The sequence below is a fragment of the Carassius gibelio genome, chromosome A24 (assembly GCF_023724105.1).
Source record: "Carassius gibelio isolate Cgi1373 ecotype wild population from Czech Republic chromosome A24, carGib1.2-hapl.c, whole genome shotgun sequence".
Lineage (NCBI taxonomy): Eukaryota > Metazoa > Chordata > Actinopteri > Cypriniformes > Cyprinidae > Carassius > Carassius gibelio.
The window spans coordinates 11805320-11830209 of NC_068394.1; the positions used below are offsets into that span (position 1 = coordinate 11805320).

The 24890-nt window shown below is 37.1% G+C and overlaps 1 pseudogene; it reads left to right on the forward strand.

The window, feature by feature from the left end:
- LOC127946110 (rotatin-like) overlaps positions 1-24771 on the forward strand; it is a 45359-nt pseudogene extending 20588 nt beyond the window's left edge.
- The last annotated feature ends 119 nt before the right edge of the window (positions 24772-24890 follow it).

The following is a 24890-nucleotide window of genomic DNA, read 5'->3' on the forward strand; positions in this document are numbered from 1 at the left end:
GGCAGCCATTCACTGCAGGTGAGCAAGTGATGTACAGTAATGCTAAATTTCTCCCAATCTGTTCCGATGAAGAAACATACACATCAACATTTTGATGGCTTGGGGGTGAGTTAATGAAATGGAGATTTTCATTTTTGGGTGAACTGTTCCCTTAAATGGATGATTCACCTAAAAATTAAAGTCAGTGGGTCCAGTGTTGTTTGGACTCAGTGGCTTTCATTGTATAGACAAAAACGTGTTAAAAACTATAATACTTTGGCACATGTTCGATTTCAACATCTTTGTTCCCTGATCAGCACTGATAAAGCTGGCTCAGACACAGGCCTGTCTTCCTTCTCACTGCCTGCTGCCATTATACGGAGGTAAATCACATCCATTATGACATTCTAGCTGTGCATTAAAAGAAACGGCCGTTTAATTTCTCCATAACCTTCCTTTCAGAGGTGTCATGGGTGAATTAAATTGTGATTTAACTATTATTTGACAGATTAATTGTATATAAAATGTGTTATCTCATAATTTCTCATAGGTATAATCTGCCGTTTCAAGCTGCTTCACACCATGCAGTGAGTCCCTACTGTTCAGTTCTCCCTCCATACTCGGACCTGCTGAGTCTGAAACCTGTCTGGGAAGCACCTGGAACACAGCATGGCATTCGGGGATTGATGGACTGCTAGAGCATCTGAGGGGTTTTAGAAGTGACGTATCCGAGTAAGTTGCATTCGGGTTTTCAAGGATTTAAAAAATTGAATTTAATTTGTAACAATAAGTTTACATTTGTTAACATTAGTTAAATGCACAAACTAAGAATGAACAATACTTCTACAGTATATTAAATATGTCAGCGTCAACTACAACATTTACTGATACATTTAAAATCAAAAGTTGCATTTGTTAACATTAATTATTGTGCTCTAACATTAACAAAGATTAAAAAATGCTTTAAAATATATAATTTCAAATTGTTAGTTAATGTTCTCTAATGCATTTAATGTTAGCAAATCGGTTGAATAAGTGACATTTTGAAAATGTTTTATTTATATTTCTAAGCAGTAAAATTGTATTGAACACTAGAAGTTTTGGGTAGTACATCAGAGTTAAGATAGAATGCTTTAATTGTTGAACTGTTCAGAAACTTTTGCTGGCATACGATTTATGGTGTAGGACAAAAGTCATTTTAATACGCAGCAGCTGTTGTTTTGTTAACAAGATAACTGCTGGAAGTAAACTTAAAAGAATAAATGAAGAAATCAAAATTCGGTCATCATTTATTGTTCTTGCAAAGCTGTTAGCCTTTATTTATCTTTGGAAATACTTTTTTTTTTTTTTTACTTTATGTAACACTTACAATAAATCAACAGTTCATAGGCACCATAAAAAGTATCATATGATCACATTTATTTACAGTACATTCGTTTATAATCATCACCAAAGGTCATATCTAATACATGTTTGCATCCAGAATTTTAAAATGTTTGCTTATGACATATGTGCGAGAACCATTGCCGTTATGTTAGAAATCTGGAGTTTGACTGTGAGTTTGAGCTCTGAATGGCTTAAAGGGGTCATATGATGCTATTTCAATTTTTTTTTCTTTCTTTTTGGAGTGTTACAAGCTCTTGTTGCATAAAGAAGATATGTGAAGTTGCAAAGACTAAAGTCTCAGATACAATGTTACAGTCAACATGTATCTCAGATACAGTCAACAGCGCCATGTTGTATAAACGCTATGTGTTTCGATGTGAAAGCAAAACTACTTTGTTTGGCCTTCCAAAAGAGGATGATATCTGCTTTGTCATGCCTAGAGCTGATCCGTGCTGGTAGCTAAGGATATACATAAAGTTTGCACTGAAGTTCTACTGAAGAAACAAAGTCACCTACATCTTGGATGCCCCCGGGGTAAGCAGATAAACATTACATTTTAATTTTTGGGTGAACTATCCTTTTAACCCTCATTATTTACTTACTTCTAAGGTTTCATGGTGATCTACTCCTGTCCAAATCTCAGGCGGTGGTCTTAAGAATAAGCAACTACAGGCTGGGTTTACAGGACTGTGTTCACGCAGTTTGTGACGCAAGTTTCCACAACACTGTGACCTTTGCCATGACCAGGATGCACCTGTACCTTCTCGCTGAACACCTTGCACTGAAATCTACCGCCCAGAGCAGCAAGAATATCCTGCAAACCCCAAGCTGGCACAATGCTGTAGTAGAGAGGTAAACTCTCTATGTGTGATCTATTGATTTATTTTCCCTATGCCTCCAGATGTGTGATCACCAGGCATGACTTTGCATGAGTTTGATGGAGTGCGCCAGCATGTCACAGCCCTAAACAATGAATGAGCTGACACTTTCAGACACAAAGCCAAACAATGTTTTATCTTTGACAAAACAGAGCTTAGAAATTACACTGGTAATTTATAATTTTGTTCAGCAAAGGTGCATTAAATTGATCAAAAGAGACAGAAATGACATTTATAATGATACGAAAGTTTTTATTTCAAATAAATGCTGTTTTTCTGAACTTTCAATTTATCAAAGAATCCTGAAAAAAACTTAGCATAGTTTCCACAAAATTATTAAGCCACACAGCTAATAATAATAATATATGATGTTTCCTGAGCACCAAATCAGCATATTAGAATGAATAATTTTCTATTTTTTAAGGATCATTTGACACTGAAAACTGTAGTAATGGCTGCTGATTTAGCTTTGCCATCAAAGGAATACATTACTTTTTAAATATTATATACACACACACACACACACACACACACACACACACACATATATATATATATATATATATATATATATATATATATATATATATATATATAGACAGATAGATAGATATAAAATCTCAAGGAGCAACCCCTTTGGTCAAGTCAAGTCACCTTTATTTATATAGGGCTTTAAACAAAATGCATTGCGTCAAAGCAACTGAACAACATTCATTAGGAAATCAGTGTGTCAATAATGCAAAATGATAGTTAATATGATAGTGATAGTTAGGAAGTTAATCATTGAATTCAGTGATGTCATCTCTGGTCAGTTAAATAGTGTCTGTGCATTTCAATTCCAGGCTGCAAACAACTCTTTTACATTGTAATAATTTTTCACAATATTACAATTTTTCTCCATTTTGAAAACAAATAAATGCAGCCTTGGAGAGCATACTTAATATATAAAAAATATATATAATTGTAGTATAAATACAATTATAAAATAATGCAGTGCAATAAATTGTGCATGTGCTTAACAAGAGAATGCACAGTTTAAAGTGAAATAAGTATTTTGTAACATTTTACACCCTTGTAAAAATAAATATTTTTATCTTTTGTACATTGATAAATATAAAAAGATACATATTGTAACAATATTTCACAGTATTACAGTATTGATGTATTTTTATTCAGAAAAATACAACCTTGGCAAGTGACTTCTTTCAAAAACATTAAACGACTCCAAAAATCTGAATGATAGAGTAAGCACTTTGTATTATTCTGACATATTTCTGATGGTACAAGATGAGAGGCTCTTGGTGGATATTGTTTCGTTCCTCAACATCCTTCTTCAAGCAGAACCAGTCTGAACTGGACCACCGGGACATGAAATGGCTCTTAGAATTACTCCTAAACCAGGTATGCCTGAATACAGCACAGTTATGGATGAGTGCCTGCCTGCATTTCCATGCGATTACTTTGGAGACCTCATAAAACAATAGAGAGACTTATGGAACATTGGCAATTAAATTAGTTTGCCCTCCTGCCTTAGATGAACACAGTGTGGTGCATTTATTAAGAAGAGATGAAATAAATCACACTGCGGAGCAATACAAATACATTAATATCGTATTAACGCTTGTAACAGAGAGCTGTTCATCAGCTGTCATTGTTTTTGGTTTCTCACACTGGGGCTTTATTTCTTAAAAGTCTCTTCCAGCCTTACCTCGTCTTAATGTGCATGTAAACAAACCTGCCTTGATGCCCGACAAAGAACGCTAGGTTTGATGAAACGCCTGGTGCGGAAGGTGGTTAAATGCAGAGAGCATCCACAGTCACTGGAGTGTTTCTCAAACATCTGTGCTGTCTAAATGAAACTCAGGCACTACAGGTTTTTTTTTTTTTTTTTTTTTTTTTTTGGGTGGTGCCTGTTAAACCAGGCACATGTTTATTATTTAGCACAAAATGTTGCCATTCTGCATTATTGAAAAAGAAAAATCTTTGGACAATGATTGCTCAAATTGTGCCAAATAATGAGGAGAAGTATACTGTTACTTTTTGGAAGAAAAGCCATCCTAGCAATTAGAACGTCCTAGCAACTGCGTATCAATCTTGACAGTGGGTTTTCCATGGGGAATCTCCACACACTTTCTTCAGAAAGTATAAAATCTACTTAGTCCATAATGTTCCATTTTTCAGGTAAAATATATGCATTATGATTCCTAGTGATGCTGAATGGGGAATTTGCCATAAAGCTGCTTTTTTCAATTGTCATTTCCTGTGGTGGATGATGTTGAGGTTATCAAATTGTGTCCAGCTGAATCTGGAGGCATCTGTCTGGCTGTAATTGACGGATCACATTGTTAAGTACCTGTGTGTTCGTGTGTGTAGGAGTCGCACACCCTGCTGAATTTGCTGAGTGGTGAAGCTCGGACCCACACACAGATCCAAGCTTCAAGCCCACCTCAGTCACAGGCTACAGAGAGAACTGACTGGCTTCGAATGGCACACACTTCTGACAGGTAACACACACACACACTCACAGAGCAGTGGGTGACACAAATGCAAGATAATGACTCACGAACTCGGGCACATCGAATAAGTCACTCTCACACTCAATGACTCACTTGACTCATTTAGCAACAGACTCACACTTACTGACTCACTCATATTCTTTAACACATGCAGTGAACCATCGTACAGCTCTATCTATAGCACAGACCCACACGCACTGTGGCACCTGAGTCCTGTTCTAAGACTATAAAAAATATGTTTCACCATTCTAACTATTAGGCATATAATACACTACAATTCAAATTTTTGTTTGGTAAGATTTCTTTTTTTTTAATGTTTTTAATAGAAATCTCTTAAACTCAGTTAAAATACAGTAAAAAGAGTAATATTGTGAAATATTGTTATTATTATTATTATTATTATTTTAATATATAGTTTAAAATGTAATTCACTCCTGTGATGCAAAGCAACATTTTCAACAACCATCACGGTTGCACTTTATTTTACAGTACGTGTCACATGATCCTTCAGTAATAATTATATTACTGATTTGGTGCTCAAATATATATCTTCTTATTTTTTTCAGTGCTGACAACAGTTGTGCTGCTTACTATTTTTGTGCATACTTTTTGAGGATCCTTTAATGAATTGAAATCTCAAAAGAACCTCATTTATTTTAAATCTTTTGTAACATTATAAATGTATAGTAGTTGTATTTCAGTGTTTTTGATTATTGATCCTGCCAAACTCAAAGTATTGAGAAGCTTCTATATTTTATTTTATTACATTTTTTTTTTTTTTTTAGTAAAAGGATGATATCACTCTTTGATCTGGGTCTTTTGTCTGACAGGATGATTGGTTTGGAGACCGCTGTGCATTTTAATTAAATCTTCAAATGTATTCAGGAGCTGTAGCTTCTATTGAGCTTAGCATGCACCTGTGGTTAGTGAGGGTGCGAAAACACTGTCACATCTGTTTGCACCACAAAACACACTCACTGAAGCCATTTAGACTGACAAGGCAGATTTGTTATTCCTATAACACTCCTCCTTTTCTCTCTCCTGTACATGGATAAAATGTTTTGCTACCCTCATTAGGAGTCTTCTCCTTCTACCTGCCATCTGGGGGGAAATACAAATCTAATGACGCTTTTGATTTCATATTGTTATTTATGGAGTAACTCTTCTGAAAACTCCTTAAGGATCCATAAATTGGAAACTCCCACTGTTATCTGTTGACGTATCAAGGCCCTGTCATGCAAATCTGATCTTCTAAGACATTTCCCTGCATACATTTGCAGGTTATGAGCAGCAATCTAACAGGTATATCATTTGTTTGGGGTGCTTGTTACAGTGCTTCTAATGTTATAATTGTTTCTAATCCTTCATAATACAAGAAAAGTATTGGCCCCATACTTTGGAAGGGTAATGCATATAGTGCTGCATAAGGTTGTGTGAGGTTCTGTTTGGATTTCCCTGTGAATTGTCTCTTCGCCTGCTACAGTGCCTGCGCTTGTCCAACGCTCCATGCTTCTACGGTCTGGCCTCTCTAGAGCACATGCTCAGGACCATGACCCATGTGTCCTGCCTCGCTGGATCACACACACACCCAGCATGGAGCCAAACACACTCAAGTACCTCAGTGGCCTCTTGGAAGTATGCATATAAAGATGAGCTCAAGAGCCCCGGTTACACATTAGAATGTATTTTGCGCAGATTATATACACTTCCGGTTGCTCTCATTCAGACAGAACACTTTAAACTCACAGTCAGGGTCCAAGATGTTTCCAAACACCATGTCTAAGCGGCATCTTATTTCCTTTGCATCAATATATTGCCCTACTGCCCAATTAAAATGTATCTTGACTACATTATTAGTTGATCTGTGTTATATTAAATTATATTACTTAATTGTCTTTCTTAAATATACTTTGACTATGAAGTGGTTTGGTTCAAAGAAGTCACAAATGCAAATATATAAATGTAACACAAACAACACCTCTCAGACACATTATGAAATGTGTCTTTCTCCAGACTGCTAATCATGATCGTGTTCCCGCTTGACTGCTCTTCCCAGGTCATCTCTTCATTCTACGTAGATTCCTAAATGAAGTTCTGGCAAAAATCTGATTAAAAATAACATTCAGACGTGGTCTTAAATGGATCACAAGAGCACAATCTAAAATAACTGAAATTGTTTTAGATTTTCAAGGCTCTACTAAATACTGATTTACCATGTTTTTCATATTAGCATTCACTGTATATTTCCACTGAATGCAGTCATAGACAATGTAAATGTATTAATCGTACATGTCCTTCATTTTGATGAAAACCTTATTTAGCAATTTGTGAGCCTTGGCCTTCTATTCTGGATAGTTTTCCCAAGTACCAGTGCGTGTCCAGGCCTCCCTTAGCTCAGCAGATGCTGAGCACTGAAAATAATGGGCATGACAAACACAAATTTGTGCCAGTGCTACACGCCAAAGAGCCCATGGCAATTAGCACTGCCAAGCACATGTGCTTGGTCTGAACACGAGTGTGTGTGTGTGTGTGTGTGTGTGCCTGGCTGTGGGCGCGGCTCGGGGTTCGCTGGAGAGAGGGTGTGTGGAATTGTCAGCAAGTTGCCAGAACATTTCAGGAGGTCTGTGGGCCATGGTACTCAACATCCTGCTGGAGAGACAGGAGTGCAGTATGGTGCGCTGAGAGGTGAGTCCATCCAGCTTCAGCTTCAAAACAACAAAAAACTGAGTGTTTACCCAGACTGCTTCAGAGTGAGAGTCTAGAATCCAGCGGATGACTCAAAAAATGGAAAGTGCTGGTTGAAAACTGGTAGTTCCAAAATGACAGGCTTATTTTTCTTTATGGTATAATCTATTCCATATAAAAATACAGTAATACAGTAATACTATAAAACAATATTAATTTAAATATATTAAAATATAGTCCTGCAGTAGCAAAGCTGAATTTTCAACAACCATTATTCCAGTCTTTAATGTTACATGATCCTTTAGAAATTAATATTTTCTTATTTACATTGCTTATTATTAGAAACAGTTATGCTGCTTAATATTTTTAGTGGAAACTAAAAATAGTGTATCACTGTGAAAGTGTATCACTGAAACAGTGATACACTACCATTCAAAAGTATAAATTTTTTTTTTCCAAGTGACAGTAAAGATATGTATTATGTTAAGAGAGATTTATATTTCTATTAATAATTGGCTACAAATTATAATTGAGCATTATATATTACATATTATAATGATTTCTGAATGGCTACTGAAAATTTTCACAGAAATAGAGGACTTGTAAAAATATATAATATATAATTATATATAATATATAATAATATATATAATATATCAAATAATATATGATATATTATATATAATAATATTTATAATATATTATAAATGTAGCCTTTTTGAGCATCAGAGACATCTTTCAGATATATAGATATCTTATTTCTTATATATATATATATATATATATATATATATATATATATATATATATATGAAACATTGAAGACACATCTTAATTATTCCAATATTTTTACCAGTAGTGTATAATGAAATAAAAAAAGTGCTTAGTCGATTTACAAATCAGTCAGACGGGCACTTCCTGTCTAAGCGGGCAGTTCTGGATAAGAATAACTACAGTTATGATTAGATTTCATTTTGCAAGTCAAAAGTCTGTAAATCATATTATTTTAGATTTGTGATCTATTTCTGAAGGTTTCATTATAAGTATAGGGTTAGTACAAAGACATATTCAGACACAGGAAGAGAAAAAGTGCAATTCTACTGAGAATTCAACCAGCATGCATTTCCATTCATTTACAAGAAGATGGCAGTGTTGCTGACTTTTATGTTCCCCTTCCTTATAGGCAGCGTTTATTTTGCAAAACCTCCTTGTGATGCCAAGGCCAAAGAGTGTGCCTGGCAGGTATGTTTACATGAGAATAAACTCTCAGAATTGAATATCAATAACACAGCCGGTCTTAAAAGCTCTGTAGACATAACAAATCTCTCTATGGTGATTTCTGGTTTTCTGGTTTCCTCCGTATTATATTTCCTGCATTTTTTTTCTTTTTTCTGTCTCACTCCCCCCAGCCCCCCCTTCTTTTCTTCCATTTCTTGTGTGTATGATGAGGATTCAGGCCTGTGTCTGGTCGGGCTTCCTGTTTTTTGAGAGCGTGGGCCAGATGGTGAAGAGCTGTTATACGGGCAGACATGCCTTCACCCTCAGTCCCCTCCACTGCCAGCCAGTGTCACCCAGTGTACTGCGTCCACAAGCCCAAAGCACTGCCGGCTATTAGTAGATGTCTGACTCAGTGACATCCATATGCTTACACACATTATTAATACTGTGCTGTACTAGAGATCATGGCCGGTGTTCTGCATATTTTAGATGACGGTGTTTACATTTATCATTCACTTGTTATAACAGAATTTAAAGAATTAGTAAGCTGTTAGAGGCAATTATCCCAGTGCATATAATTTGGTAGTACATTTGACTCTTTTATTTGTAAATGTAGCTGTGTGCGTTTCTTTCTGTAAAGACAGATCTGAACGATTCTCTGAAGCACTGGAGAGAGATGCTTGCTCCTCTTAACCAAACTCAGGGCACAGGATCCATGTCCACCTCCAGGATTCTGGTCAGTAGAAAAATTTATGATTGACCAAGGTTTTTTTTTTTTTTTTTTTTTTTTTTGGTAACAGGGTTTCTGCAGGTCTTAAAAAGTCCACAAATTTAGGCCTTAAAATGCATAAATCAGGACAGAAAGACTAAAATTCATAAGTCATGACATTAAATGTTGAATTCACTACAAATATATATATATATATATATATATATATATATATATATATATATATATATATATATATATTTTTTTTTTTTTTGTCTTCTTCAGAATTTTGTCTTGTTTTCTAATGCAAATGTCTAAACATCCTCAAATCAAAATACATATATGTGAGATGCAGAATAAAGATATGAAGTCTTGTTTTTTGAGAAATTTAAAAAAGATATATGAAAACTTCTTTCACTATCATTATACTATATTTGATTATATTATAACTAACAATAATTGTTCACTAGACAACATTTCTGCAGGCTTTATGAAGTTAAATGTAACTTTTTAAGGCCAAGTAAATCAAATGTAAGGAATTAATTAAAGGGACTGCAATACATCAATATCTTCTCTAAGTTAGAGAGAACACAATTAGCTTACTTCCAAATCAATCACCATTCCTTTTAAATTCCTTCTAAAAACAGTAGCTGAAAGTGAACAGTGAGCACTCATTCAAAAGAGATTGGCGATTGGCGACTGTGGAAAACAAAAGCCGAATCACGAACATTTTGGGCGATTTAGAAATCGATTTAAAAATGCTGAGCACATTTTTTTTTATTATTTAAAAAAGAATCTGTCTGTGGCTTACTGGACAACCTGCTGGCTGTGCTTCCTGAGTTTAGTCTATCTGCCCTCAAACAGAACCAAATACTTCAGGACATGGCCAGGTTAGAGAGACGTGTGAAGACAAACAGATGCTTTGCAGAGTTTTGGCATTATTTAGATATTTTTAAAGCATCATCCTGACATCTAATTAGTAAAATTAGTGAATATTTATTAAGCTTTTCTTAGCTGTTAAACACAGACAAGCATTATGCATGTGGATGTATGACATGCTGCAAACCTGTGCAAGCCTCTCACCTCATTTTCACCCAAAGTCACAAATATAAATGTAATGGTTTACCTGACACTTGAACACAACCACATCCTGTCTGCCATCTGCCAATTTATTTTTATTTATTTTTTTCAAAATAGCAAATTGTGGTTTTATGTCTCTGCTGCTTAACAGCAAAAACCAAGTAAAATGTCAAAAATGACACTTGAAACTTATATTCTGTTTATGTTTGTTTTTTTATTTATTTAAAAAAAAAACATGTGAGCTCACCTACATGACTTTGTGTTGGTTTTATGCTGTCTGTCTCAGTGTTGTGGGTGTAGCGCCCATATCTCAATTTGTCAATGAGTTAAGGACACCTCTTAGCCAGCTGTTATTGAAGATGCCAGGAACCAGGTGCATCATGGGAGTTAAGTTATAAGTTTGTACATCCACTTAAACATCAGTCTGTCAAAAGCGAATGGTTGCCTACAGAACACCATAGAAAGCCCTGTAGATTTCCACAAACACCCATCATTCACAAACTTCTATACATTTTAAATCACTTGCATGTTTGTTTATTAAACCTTTTTGACAGCTTAATAATAATTCTAGGTAAGAATCTATTTTTAATTTTTTTTTTACTTAGTTTTAAAGAACCTGTCTCAAGATGCAGTGATCGGTTTCATTCATTAAAAGTAAATGCGTCTTGTGTAGTTTTCATGTGTACTCAATACTGCCAAAGATTGTCTTATTCATAGGCTACAATTAAAAACGAGCTCCCTATACGACTTTTTTTTTTTTTTTTTGTAGATTTGTTACTTAATTTTGAATTCAGCAAAAAGTCACACAATTACGACCAATCATTTTTTACATTGACAGTCACTGGTGTGTCTCTTCAGAAAAGTGGTGCACATCCCTATTAAATTGTCCTACTATTTATTATTATATGTAGCTAGTGTTGTTGGGTGTGTAATAATTTGAAATAACCCAATAAATTTTACCTTTTGGGATTTAAGGCAAGTCTAAAGACGTTATTTACTTTAAGAAGTTATTTACAAAATACAAAATATTATAAACATTTTCTTAAGTTAGAAATTAAGTTAGAAAAAAAGAAATCATCAATATAATGTATAATATAATATACAATGTAATATAATCATTAATCATATCTTGAGTCATGTGAATTCATTTTACAATGTCTTTATGACCTTGTTGGATCTTCTGTGTTTTAGTTACATGGACTTTCAATGGAGGTACAGAAACATCTCAAGTTTCATTACAAATATCTCAATTTGTGTTTCGAGTTTTAACAAAGCCTTATGAGTTCGGAAAAACATGTGGGTGAGTAAATTACAGAATTTGCATTTTTGAGTGAACCAACTTTCATTTATGTATACACACTCATACTTGAAAATTACAGTTCAGCTGAAAGTAGAATATAAAGGCGTGATGGTTTCTGGTTCCATTCCACTTTCTCTTAAACTGTGCCAATTAGTCACCTATTTGTTGGCATTTATGGTTTTGAAACCAAAGTGCTGTATGTGTGGTTTTGATAGGAAACTCGGCACTCACTCTCTCTCCCCCTCATCCTCCCGTTTCTCCCTCAGGTGCTGAGTAGCGTGTATTATGTGCAAAGTTTGTGTAAGCTCCTGCAGTCAGCAGCAAAACAGGGTGAGGATGTGCCATCCACCGAGAGAGATATAAAATCTCCTGCTGAACAACCTTATTTCCACCCTCACGCTGTCTGTCGCTGACTTGGGTAACATGAAACATCTTCAGCAAATCAACAACACCCCCATCCTGCCCACACGATCTTCCAAACAGGATCTTCAAATGAAAGAAAAGTGATTTGAAAGTGTTTATTTTTATTTTTTTAAGATGAGTGTTTGCTGTCTTTGGTCCTCAGATGTGGAGGCCCAGGGTGCAGTGCTCAACACCTAGGCGGATGTGTTGATGCTCCTGGCTACTTTGCTGAACAGGAACCAAGCTGTGGTCGGCCCATCTGTCAGTGTGGCACTGGGGAAACTCTGGCAGCACTTTTCAGGTGACACACACACACACATATACCCAAACCTAAGGGTGGAGACAGGCAAATGGAAAGGGAAGGCAGAAAGAAACAGAAGAGTACAAAGAGAAAATGGTGGCAAATATGATGAAAGCGCAAAGGGATGGAGGGGAAAGAAAGATTGAGGAGTCTAGATGGAAGAGGATGTGACAGATAGATGTTGAGAAGGAATGAGACAGCTGAGGAGATGGAGAATGAGACAGATGCAGTGGGAGGCCAGCTCATTATGCCTGTATGTGTGGATGGGTGTCCCTGCTGCATATGACAGACTGGGACAAAGACAGGAAAACAATCAGCCTGCTTTAGATCTGATGGATGTGGTGGAAAATCCTGAAACAGGTGGGTGGGCAGTAGACTCAATGACTTGCCTGCAGGTATCCAGGCTTTGGAAGCTGTTTTTAAAAGCCTGCGAGTCTGAGACTTTTCCCGTCAGATGTTCCCTTGTGGTGAAGATTGTTTGTTGTAAAGTTTTGCATCTTTTGCATCTCCTCGTCTTAGAGTTGGAGTTTGAGAAAAGCTGTGAAAAGTAAATATTAGCATTCTTTATGTTTAATCTTTGCTCTCTCTTGCGCGCGATAGACACTCTCCGAGTCTGTTTGGACCAGTCGAGTGTCGAGTCTTCTCTCTACACATAACCCTGCAGTTTCTGTGTGTGCTGATCACAGAGGAGGCTAAGAGGAGATCAGAGGCCATATGGAGGATCAGGACAGCAAGGCCTCGCTAACTGCAGTCCTTTCTTCTGAGCCTGGAGAGGTCATGTGTGAACTTTTATTAGAGGTAACAGATTCAGTTTCGTGGATGCATATCACACTGCACCTCAAAAATGTTATTCTCAGCTCTGATTGGTTGGCCACTTCGCATATCTCTCAATTGGCTACTTCCTTCTATAAATGGGTCAGCATTTTCATTTCAATTATGTTGCAGCCTTATGCTAAAATTATGCTTATTTCTTCACATCAGTCTACACTCCATACCTCACAATGACAAAGCAAAACCCAGATTTACGGTAACTTTGTAAATGAAAAAAGAAAGAAATCAAATTACAAAAATTGTTTTTTTGTGTGTTTTTTTTGTTGTTGTTGTTGTTGTTGTTGTTGTTTTTCTTGAGTTTAACCTGTTGGAAAATCGTAACTAATTTGAGTGTGACGTGAGGACATCTCCATCATTTTATTAACTGTTTTATGGATTTGTTGTTGTATAATGACAAAAATTGGCTTCCTACATACTGGTTATACCATACTTCTTTGATCTGATTAATTTATTAGTATTTTTTAAAAAATAACTGCCAATTATGGAAATTAAACACTACTGGTTTTCATGTCACAGCTATGAGCACATTTGCATATGATCATCTACTTCACATAAATGCATTTTGAATATTCAGCATCATATAGATACAGTAGCACAAACATACTGTTTCTGTCCTGAGAGTGAACAAAATATCTTGTATATACAAATTACTTTTTGAAGCAAAACTTAACCAACATTTAAGTAGACTTCAAGAAAAATCCTAGAAGTATAGAATATGTCCCTGTTAAAAGTTATGAGTTAAAAATGTATTATTCCCTCAACTAGGAGAGAATCTCACAGAAAAAAATATTTTCCCAGGTGATGTTTTATTGTGTCTAATGCCTGATGCCACTGTCTGATGGATGAGTACATAGACAGATACATGTCTCTTCTCCCTCTTCAGCTGTGGTGATTGACAGATGTGTAGAATGCATGAAGCACATTTACGCAGTGCTTCACCCATGAGTCTGTGAAAATGGGCAGGAGCTCTCACAGGAGGAATGTAACGGTGGGTCCCAGCAATATGATAGACAGCTTCAACATCAGAAACACTGAAAACCTGTTGAGAGGGAGAAGGGAGGTATTTCCAGGTGAAGGGAGAAAGACAGTGCTGTCACAGATGTGACAATAAATGACAAAACTCTACAATGCTCTGGTTCAGTTGGTTTAACCAGTTCATTTCCTTATGTTTGTACTGTTTTATGATAACTTTAATAAATAATACAACAATCATTATTACTTATATATTGCAGATTATTAGTGAAATCCGTAAATACATGAATCAAGTTTCCATGACATTTATAGCAATAATAGTTAAGTATCTACAAGATATATACAGTATATTGTGTAGATATAAGTGTATATTAAGGGTGTAATGGTACAGATATTCGTAATAAAAAATTTCAGTTCGGGTCTTTTGTTTCGTTACACATGTGTAGGCCTAACGAACAATGGAAACTTCCAGTCCCCTTTCAGTCGGTCACTCTTGATGCCACATTGAGTGATCTTGGATCTGCGAGTTTTGAATCGGGCCCTTCATCGGCTACAGTTCAATATGTTGATGCAGAAACAAATTTTTGGGTACATCCGTCCCCAAGATTGGTTTGCAGGGATCAACCTGAAGGGCGCGTACTTGCATGTATCCATCCTTCCGCGCCACAGACCTTTTCAGTGGTTTGCATTTGAAGGACGCTCATATCTGTACAAGGTCCCTGTCCCTGTCTTCCTGTGTCATCACGAAAGTCGGGGAGGCGGCTCTTGTAACCCCTCAGAGAGCAGGGTGTTTGCGTTCTCAACCATCTAGACAATTGGCTGATACTAGCACAATCTCAGGATCAGTTGTGCGAGCACAGGGATTTGGTGCTCCGGAACCTGAGCCTGTTAGGCCTTCAGGTCAACTGGGAAAAGAGCAAACTCTCGCTAATGCAGAGGATCTTTTTCTCGGTATAGAGGATTCAGTCCGAAAAGAGAGCATGCCTCACAGAGGAATGTGCACAATCTGTGCTTGCCTGCTTGAATACATTCAAGGGCAGGACAGCGGTCCCACTGAAACTTTTTCAGAGGCTCCTTGGGCATATGGCAGCTGCGGGTACACTTGCACTGCTCTGCCTGTTACATATGAGACCGCTCCAGCACTGGCTTCGTGTATGGATTCCCGAGGTGGGCATGGAAGTGCGGCAATCACTGTGCCCAAGTTACACCAGTCTGTCACCAAACCCTCACCCTGTGGTCAGTTCTTGCATTTCTCCGGGCAGGGGTGCCCCTAGAGCAGATCTCCAGGCATGCTGTGGTTTACATGAATGCCTCCACCACCGGCTGGGGTCCACGTACAACGGGCATGCAGTCTCAGGGGTTTGGACGGGCCCGCAGCTGCAGTGGCACATCAATTGCCTAGAGTTGTTAGCAGTGCACCTTGCCTTGAACGTCTCAAAGGTCACTTACGAGGCAAGCATGTGCTGGTCCGAACGTACAACACAGTGACCATTGTGTACATCAACCGACAAGGTGGTTGCACTCCCATCGCATGTCGCAACTCGCCCGCCACATCCTCCATTGGAGTCGGAAGGTTCTGAGGTCACATCATGCCATTCACATTCCAGGATCTGTCTCGAGCAATGCTCCTGGGAGAATGGCGACTCCATCCCCTGATGGTCCAGCTGATTTGGAGATGGTTCGGAGCTGCTCAGGTAGACCTGTTTGCTTCTTCAGAGACCTCTCACTTCCAATTGTTCTCCTCCCTGACCAAGGGATCTCTCGGCATGTGCGCACTGGCACACAGCTGGCCACAGGGCCTACGCAAATATGGGTTTCCCCCAGTGAGCATTCTTGCACAGACACTGTGCAAAGTCCCGGAGGATGAGGAGCAAGTATTGCTAGTGGCGCTGTATTGACCTACTCCTACCAGCCCCTCCTTGGGCGATCACCCTGAGGAAGGATCTACTGACCATTTGATACTGACCAAGGATAAATCCTTCCTGGTCCCCCTCTATACCCTCTTGGGACCTGACTCTAGTGCTTAAATCACCACAGCAGGGCCCAATTTAGCCTTTGCATTAATTTGAGCTAAAGTTTCTTTAGTTGAAAACTCTACTCCTGCTTGCACTTGCACCTGCATGCATTTTCGGTTGACGACTTGTGCCTAGAGTTTGGGCTGGCTAACTCCCATGTAATCCTAAGCCCCAGCCTAGCTACTTGCCCAAGGTTCCCACTACATCCTTCAAAGACCAAGTGGTGAACCTGCAAACGCTGCCCCTGGAGGAGGCAGACCCAGCCCAGCCCTGGCTTTGCTTTGTCCTGGATGTGGTGAAATGTCCGGCACCAGGCCTTCATTATGAATTCTTTAGATTCATGGAAGGCTGGGTTCCATATTGAGACATAAGTGGTACTCACCGAGCCCCGGCCTACACCTAATAGGGGCAATGGTGGCTCGCACAGGGCACTGGAAGAGGCAGCACCCATGGCGTTTTTGGTAGGGATCCCATTCTCGTCGGTCACTGACGTGGCGTCAAGAGTGACCGACTGAAATGGAACGTCTCGGTTACATATGGTAACCCTCGTTCCCTGAATGAGGGAATGGAGACGCCGCGTCCAGTCGCCATGGTTGCTGTACCGACGCTGAGCTCCTGGTTCTCCAGCTCGGCTCCTCAGCGAAAACCTGGTATGCATTGCACCAGCTGCCTTCTTATACTCACGCTGTGATCAGTGGCAGCGGGATGCAATAATCTTCTGGAGCTCCTCATGCGACTCGAGACAGGTGAGTGACGCAGGTGTCGCTCATTTCCAAAAACTCCACGGGCCTCGCTCATTCTCACAGCCCCTGGACCCACCCCACCCGTCAAAATGCTGCTGTGACATACTCTAAAAACAACATGGGTCATTTGGGTTAAAAACTTATAAATACTCAGTATATATCAAACGGTCTGGAACAGACAGTGCAATAGTGATAAAAAAAACATTTACTCACACTCCTGTGTTGCAACGTTACTGTTTGCTCCACTCAGTGCTGCATCATCGTTTACTTGCAGTCTCTCTGAAAAGCCTGCTTCATACTGTCTTGTTTAAAAATGAATCCATAGCAAAGTAAAGCAAACAAACAGTTTCACTGAAACGATCTGGAGCTCTTTGCTAACACTAGACTATAGATTCTGTCTACATTGGATGTGTCACAGACTGACACAAATCCCCAAAAGTAAACTGATGTTCTGCTCTATTTCTGAATACTCAAAACAATCACACCACTTCTGACCTGAAAAAGAAACTGATTCGGGACATGATACAACAACACTATTGTCTGTTCTAAATACGTTAGGATCCCAAGGAAGGGAATTCAAAGACTATATTCACAGCTTAGACTACACAGTGTCTTGTAATCTTGTAATGTCATCTGTATGGTTCTGTATGGCGGGGCTAAAGAAGCAGTACTGTAGAAGCAAGGGTTGATCATCTTCTGCGGAGGCGGTGCTTAGCCACACTATTACATCATAAAGTGGCACATTCCAAAAGGAGTCATTTTCTGAGCTTGGTTTCAATAAAAAATAGTTTTTAAACAAACAAGAAAGTTTTGAGTTTTGAAAGTTACAGGATGTTTTTATAGTACATTGACCTGTTATATGTCAAAAGGTAAAGGGAAAATATATATAAACAAAAATAAAACCTGATTAAATTTGATAAAATTGTTTGAAAATAATTAAGATGTGAAGACTGGCATATATTAATAATTAAAGAAAATCTTTAATCTTTACTGTTGTGTAAGTTACAAATGTAGTATCATATAACATTTTAGTAATATAAAAAAGTAAAATAATTTCAAGGTATATTTTATACATAATTAAGGGTAACATGAGTACATGAGGATCTTCTCTGTCATATTTTTTCCTGTTTTTATTCTTGTCACATGACGACAAATTGACTTCCTACACGCTATATTTATGCTTTTAAAAATGTAATTACAATCAGAAGATTTTTATTTTATTTTATTGTTTTATGAGTAAATAAATACCATCATACACTCTTACCTTTATTTATTTATTTTACTTTATTTATTAACCATCACAGTGGTTGAAGAATCATGGATCAAAGTCCTTCATTAGTCCTGAAGTTAACTAATTACTGTATGCGGTGTAAATTTAGGGGTAGGCCTATGATGGTACAGTATTTCTAGGAATGACAAAGAATGATTATCCAGGAACATTACCTATGTTAGTAAATCATGTATTTGTTAGGCAACATACAATTTTTGTTAAGATCTATTAAACTTATTGTGAAGTGCTGCAGTTATAATTAATACAAACAGGGAAATGTAGCACAAATTCATGCATATATAAATAAGACATTATCAATATTATGATTATCAGCATGATATCTTGTTCTGACTGTCTTTGTTCAATGTCATCAGATGGAGAACAGCATGAGAGAACTTAAGATGATTCTAGAGATACTGCAAAATTGTCTGTATTAACATAATGAATGCAAAGTATGTCATTTCAAATAATCTTCCCTGTGCTGATTATTTGAGTAGTAACATTCATTGCACAGTATCCGCAAACACTCTCAAAGGAGGTCTTGTGGGTGAAATCCCCTGTGGGTTTGAGATCTTATTGGCGTCGTGCAGATTTTCTTGTAAGAACTGAGCTGCAGTCTTTACAAGAAAATCTACAGAACACCCAGCAAGATGGTGTGCATATAATAAGTCATGTGATCATTTCTGTGAAATATAAATCAACAGGAGTTAATCAACCAGAGATTGTTGAATGTATATTTGATCAATTAAACAGCCTTTAAATTAATGTTCAAAAAGGCATTATTATTTTTCAACTTTAGGTATTGAAGAAATTGTTCTCTAAAGAATGAACTTTTTTTGTACATACTGTCTTGTTTTGCACAGAAGGATATTGACTGCATATTGTATTGATTGACACAACAAGGGAAAAAGAAACAAAACAAGAAAATTATGAAAGAGAAAAATAATTAGAATTTTTTTTTTATAATTATTTATTAAAAAAACAAATGAATTGGAGTAGAAATATAATTATGTAATTTAAAGTTAGTATTTTTACTTTAATGTTACAAAAACTATTTAGTTTAATAGTTTAATATTTTCATGTTATGGCTAATAATAAAATTCTATAGTTGTAAATGCTACAAGTGTATTATATATATTCATACATTTTTCCAAACCATTGAAAACCAGAATACATGTCTTTATCTAATTTTTTTTTTTTATTATTTTTTTTTTTTTTTTTTATTTAAGAAAGTTATTTTTTTTTATAATGATTTTGTTTTGATTTTGTTTATTTAATTGCGGGACATTGCACATCAATTGACATCAGATTTAGCCATACAGGCAGACTGCAGTCCCTGATGAATTATCATATTGAGCTAGTATAAAATATGAACATTATATTCAGATGTTGGCATTGTTAATCTAAATGTAAAAATATGAAAATTAGTACAGACATTTAAATATCCAGTATTGACTGATATTGCCAAATTTTGTCTCAACAGTCTGTGGCTACAGAGCTGCGTCTGGCAGCGGTGCTGATGGCTCTGTGGGCCTGGTTCCTGCTCGACGATCTCAGCACGACAGCAGTCCTGGAACTGCTCTGTGTCTACACGGCTGACTGCACAGTGGGTCAGTCTTCTGAGAGGTGGAGGAACAAGAGTGAGAAAGGGGAATGACAAAGGAAAAGAGGATTACAAAGCAAAAGACATCGTGCTAAGATAATAAATGAGCTTTGTGCTCACTGTAACCCTCTCATGAGTCATGTGGCAGTACAGTAAGTGCTATTGTGTGCTAAATGCAAGGCTGACACGAGCCCGACAGCCACAGAAGGGATTGTGTCATAGTCAAAGCCTACTCCTAGAATACTGGAAACTAGGGTGGAGCATTTGTGAAGGGAAGGTACTTAAGGTGTAAATGATTACTTTGACTGGCTTGAGCAAGTTTGACTTTTTGATGTATTTAGCTGCTACCATATATATACAGTATACAGTATATTGATCAGTCACAACTTTAAAACCACCTGCCTAATGTCATGATGTAGGTTCCCCTTGCACTGATTGAAATAACTTTGTAAACAAGAAAAAATATAAGGCTGGATTTGATTAGGCTGGATCATAGGCTGGATCATTTTCATTAAAATGAAACACTGGGCCTGAAGGCCGAATACTGAACACGGGTTTTCAAATTTTCCCCTCCATGTAGGCCTCTCTCTATTGCATCAATTAAACTGCCAAAATGTGCTTTTTACTGTTTTACTGCTTTTCAAATAAAAAATCTATTACAAAACAACAATTGAAAAATATTTTCTTAACACTGAACACTTTTTTTTTTTTACATTCTAGCAGACATTAGTTGATGCTAACCCTGAAACAACATACAGGACTACCAAATTTTGCTACAAGTGTAATTGCATCATATAAAAATTGCTGTTAATAGTGTTCATCATCTGGTTGACTACGTCTTGTATAAATGTATTATTAACTATATTACAGATCCCAATTTGAACACTATGTGTGAATGTTAGAAGAAATTTATAAATAGAGCTGTTGTAAGTTAATTATTATTAGCATTATTCTTGTCTTTTTTATTTTATTTAACTGAACGACCTTAAAATTACAATACTATTATTTATGAATGTCGATGGAGTTGTTGCTTTTTCTCTGCTTTTATTTTTACAGAAACCGGAAGATCTCAGTGCTTCTTTTTGTAGACAAAATAATGCATATTTATAAATGATTCTCATTACGAATTTGGGAAGATGTTTGTCGCAAGTATCACATTGTCACATTGCCTTTAAAAAAAATTCACAAAAATGTGACTGATTAACTGAATAGTAAGAAGTTCAGCGCAGATTTTTCTTGCGCTCTGGAGTTAGAACCCTGGTGCCGTGAGCTCGTACAGTGCTGTCAGAATACATGCAATTAGATCGTGCTTTAGAAAATATAACATTCTGTAGTTATTTTCAGCCAAGTATTCAGTGCATCCCTAGTTGTCACTCCTGCAACATGCATTGTGTACATGGCCATTGTCTTTTTTTAATTATGTGAATTACAAAATTGCTGGAGGGGAGGAATTACTGTCCTACCTTTGAGCCAGTGCACACGAATAAAAAAGGAAAAGAAAATACTGTACATGGATAAATAATTTATAGTAAACAGCATTAAGAAAAATGTCCATGTTGATTTCATGGTGACTGGTGGTGTTGAAAGTTCATGGTGTGTGTGTGTGTGTGTGTGTGTGTGAGTGAGAGAGAGAGAGAGAGTGCAAGACAGTTACACATGAAAGCGTTTGCGTCTGTTTCTGTGTGTGTGAGAGAGAGACTGACAGTTGTAGATGAAAATGTCTGTTCGTGAGTGTGTTTACTTGAACGCAGTGTTTGCTCTGTGTCACATATCTGAGCTCATGGAAAGCTGTGCTTTGAGACAGGATGTGGCTTCACACCTGGTTGAAGAGCCAGCAGTGCATGGGCGTCTGTAGATATACATCTGTATGTGTGTGTGGGGGGCGCATACATGTTTTTGTGTCTGTTAATGTGTTTTTGTTTTGGGCTGTCAATATGGCTGGAGAAACACCACACGTGTGGTGTTACTACAATAGCATGCTGTCGTGTGGTGTTTCTCCAGGTCTGTGTTAACAGCAGGTGATGTTGAAAGGTCATGAGGCTGGTTCTTCAATTATGGAATCAGCCCTCCAGCACATTTTCCTCAACAACGTATTCTGTCCTCTGTCACTTTTATTATATAATTCATTAACCTGCACACAACCCCTCATTCTTTCATCTGCCCGATTAATATTGGATTTCTTTGACAAGAAAAACCCCACTAAGGTCTCTCAGTAATATAGAATCATGGTAAATGATTCACCTGCAGTCTTGCTGTTCTATTCAGCATTGTTAGACCAGGAGGAAATGTGTGTGTGTATGTGTGTGTGTTTTTTTAAATAGTTAAAACAGTGGAACGATTCAGCTTCAACAGAGTTTCCATGCTCATTGTTACACAACTGTGCAGTGATATTTTGAGACAAGGTGCATAGATTACCAAAAAGGAAAAGGCTTGTGGTTTTATATCGCTGGCAGTTTTTCTTGTAGCACTACTTTGCTGCACCACATGGGAAAAGATGATGCTAACCATTCAGAAGTTAGAAATCAGATTTTTTTGTTTTTTGAAAGAAGTCTCGTATGTTCACCAAGGCTGCATTTATATATATATAAGAACAACAGTTGAAACTTTATATTACAATATATATATATATATATATTATCAAATGGAATTTATTCCTGTCATAGAGAGTTGGTGACACATGATCCTTCAGAAATAATTTCTGTATGCTGAGTTGCTGCTTGAGAAACATTTGTTTATTATCAGTTTTCAGGTGTGCTGATTAATTTTTTGGTGGCAACTGTGATAATTCTTTCTCCGGATTCTTTCATGAATAGATTTATCTAAAGAACAGCATTTATTTCTTAATTTATTTCTTAAATTGTTCAAACTTTAATCAGTTTAATACATTCTTTCTCAATAGAGGTATTAATTTCATAATTTATCATAAAAAAATGACTGTCCCCTTTTGGACAGTGATATGTATACATATTCTGTGTATGTGTGTGTATACTGTATATATACAGAGATAGTTGCTTAGTTTCTTCTAATTCTTTGCTTATGTTTTAGGTTTTATTTCCATGATCAAGTTCACTCAGTCTCTCTGTCTTTTTTTTTTTTTTTTGTTCTCTTCCAGCATGTAGTGCTTTATATAGCAGCAGCAGCAGTGGTAGCTCAGGCTCAGTTCCGGATGTTCTTCCTAAGACTGCGGTCACAAATTCACTGATGCATGGGGTGATGAAACTGGCCTCCCAGGTTGCCCGTGACAACAGCAGCATCCGCAGTCTGGCTTTCTCACTTCTGGCCAACCTGGCCATCTCAAGGGACTGCAAAGGGGTACTGCTGAAGGTAACTCACTGGCTGATGTTTAAAGCAAATGATAATTCAGGGGAAGAAGAGGAGGAATTTTTTGGGCTGGGTCTGTGATGTAGACTCTATTTTGATAATATCGATTCGACACTACCTGTGTAAAAAAACAAAAAACAAAAAAAAAAACACCTTTACACACATGCAAGTCTTGCTACACACAAACACTGAAATCCGGATGTAATAACAGCCGCAATGAAGTGATAATGCTTTTACACATCAAACCAACATTTCCACTCAATTCCTTTTTGTACAAAGTGAAGGAAATAAGAGGTTTGTCTTACCTGATGTAGATCTGCACATGAAACCGCAAACACTATCAATAAACATCATTTGTATTACTTATTATTTTATATATAAAATTATAGATACTGAAATGAAGAGATGCGTGTGTGTCTGTGTGTGTGTGTGTGTATATATATATATATATATATATATATAATGTATGTATGTTTATGTGTGTTTTACAAAGTATTACATATAAATGCATAAACATTTTATGTTAAATGTTAAATTAAATATTAAATTGAATATTAAATGGGCAGCGGCTCCTCAGAAATACCAACGCTATCTTACGGCCAATTCGTACGTATTTTACGAGGTGACTTATTCGTACAAATTTGTACGACCTCACTTGTACGATTTTATATGATTTGTCTAAACCCCAGTGATGGTTAGGTTTAGGGGCGGGGTCAGGTGTAGGTCATTTGTACAAATTCATACGAATTGTGCAACTCGTAAAATACATACGATTTGGCAACAATCGTAAGAATTTGTACGAGTGTGGTCATACGAATTCGTACGAATAAGCCACCTTGTGAAAAATGTACGAATTGCCGTGAGATCGGGTTGGAAAAACGTACCATAGGAGCTTCTGAGCTTTGGGCTCTGTCGCACGACAATCAGAAGGTAATGTCATTTATTCAATGGAATCTTGTTTTTGCAAAGTTAATGAAATATAAAATAGTACTAGAATCAAGAAATAGTTCTTTGGCAGCGACATAAGACGCTATTCACGATCATTTTTAGAAACACAAATTACCTGCGAGTCTATCATCTCTCACGTGTGATCCGTCTCACCCTTTATCTTCCCATTCTGCATATCTCCTCTAACAAAGGCGGAGGCCACTTTGAAGTGTCCATCCATCAGACCGAAAGTTGAAGAGGCATACACGTCTGCCAGGAAAGGTGGGAATATATTCAGTTTGATCAAAGTAGAGCCTCTCATTTTGACTCTCTGATGGTACTACAGCAGTAGATGGATTAGGAATGGATCTTTCCTGACAATTCAAGGTAATTGTCTGTTTGTTTGTTCATATAGATGAAGAGCAGACAAGTGACAAACCCCGAACGTCTATCTTCTGAAGTGCCCGAGAAATCTCACATTTTCAGCTCCTAAGTGCCTCTCTGATGATGGCCATCATGAAAGTCACCTACTAATGCGAATGTTTATTTATGTTTTGGTAGAATACGGAATATTTAGTTCTGAGTTTTTGTATATTTTTGTTTTGGAGCAAATCAATAAATGAACTGGTTTTACAGTAGACGTCTCTCCAATCCCCAACTGTCAAAAATGATCGCATGTGCTTTAAAACTCTGTATTTTGGGGTGTACTATCACTTTATGGATGAACTACTGTACATAAGGTCATGATTTTTCC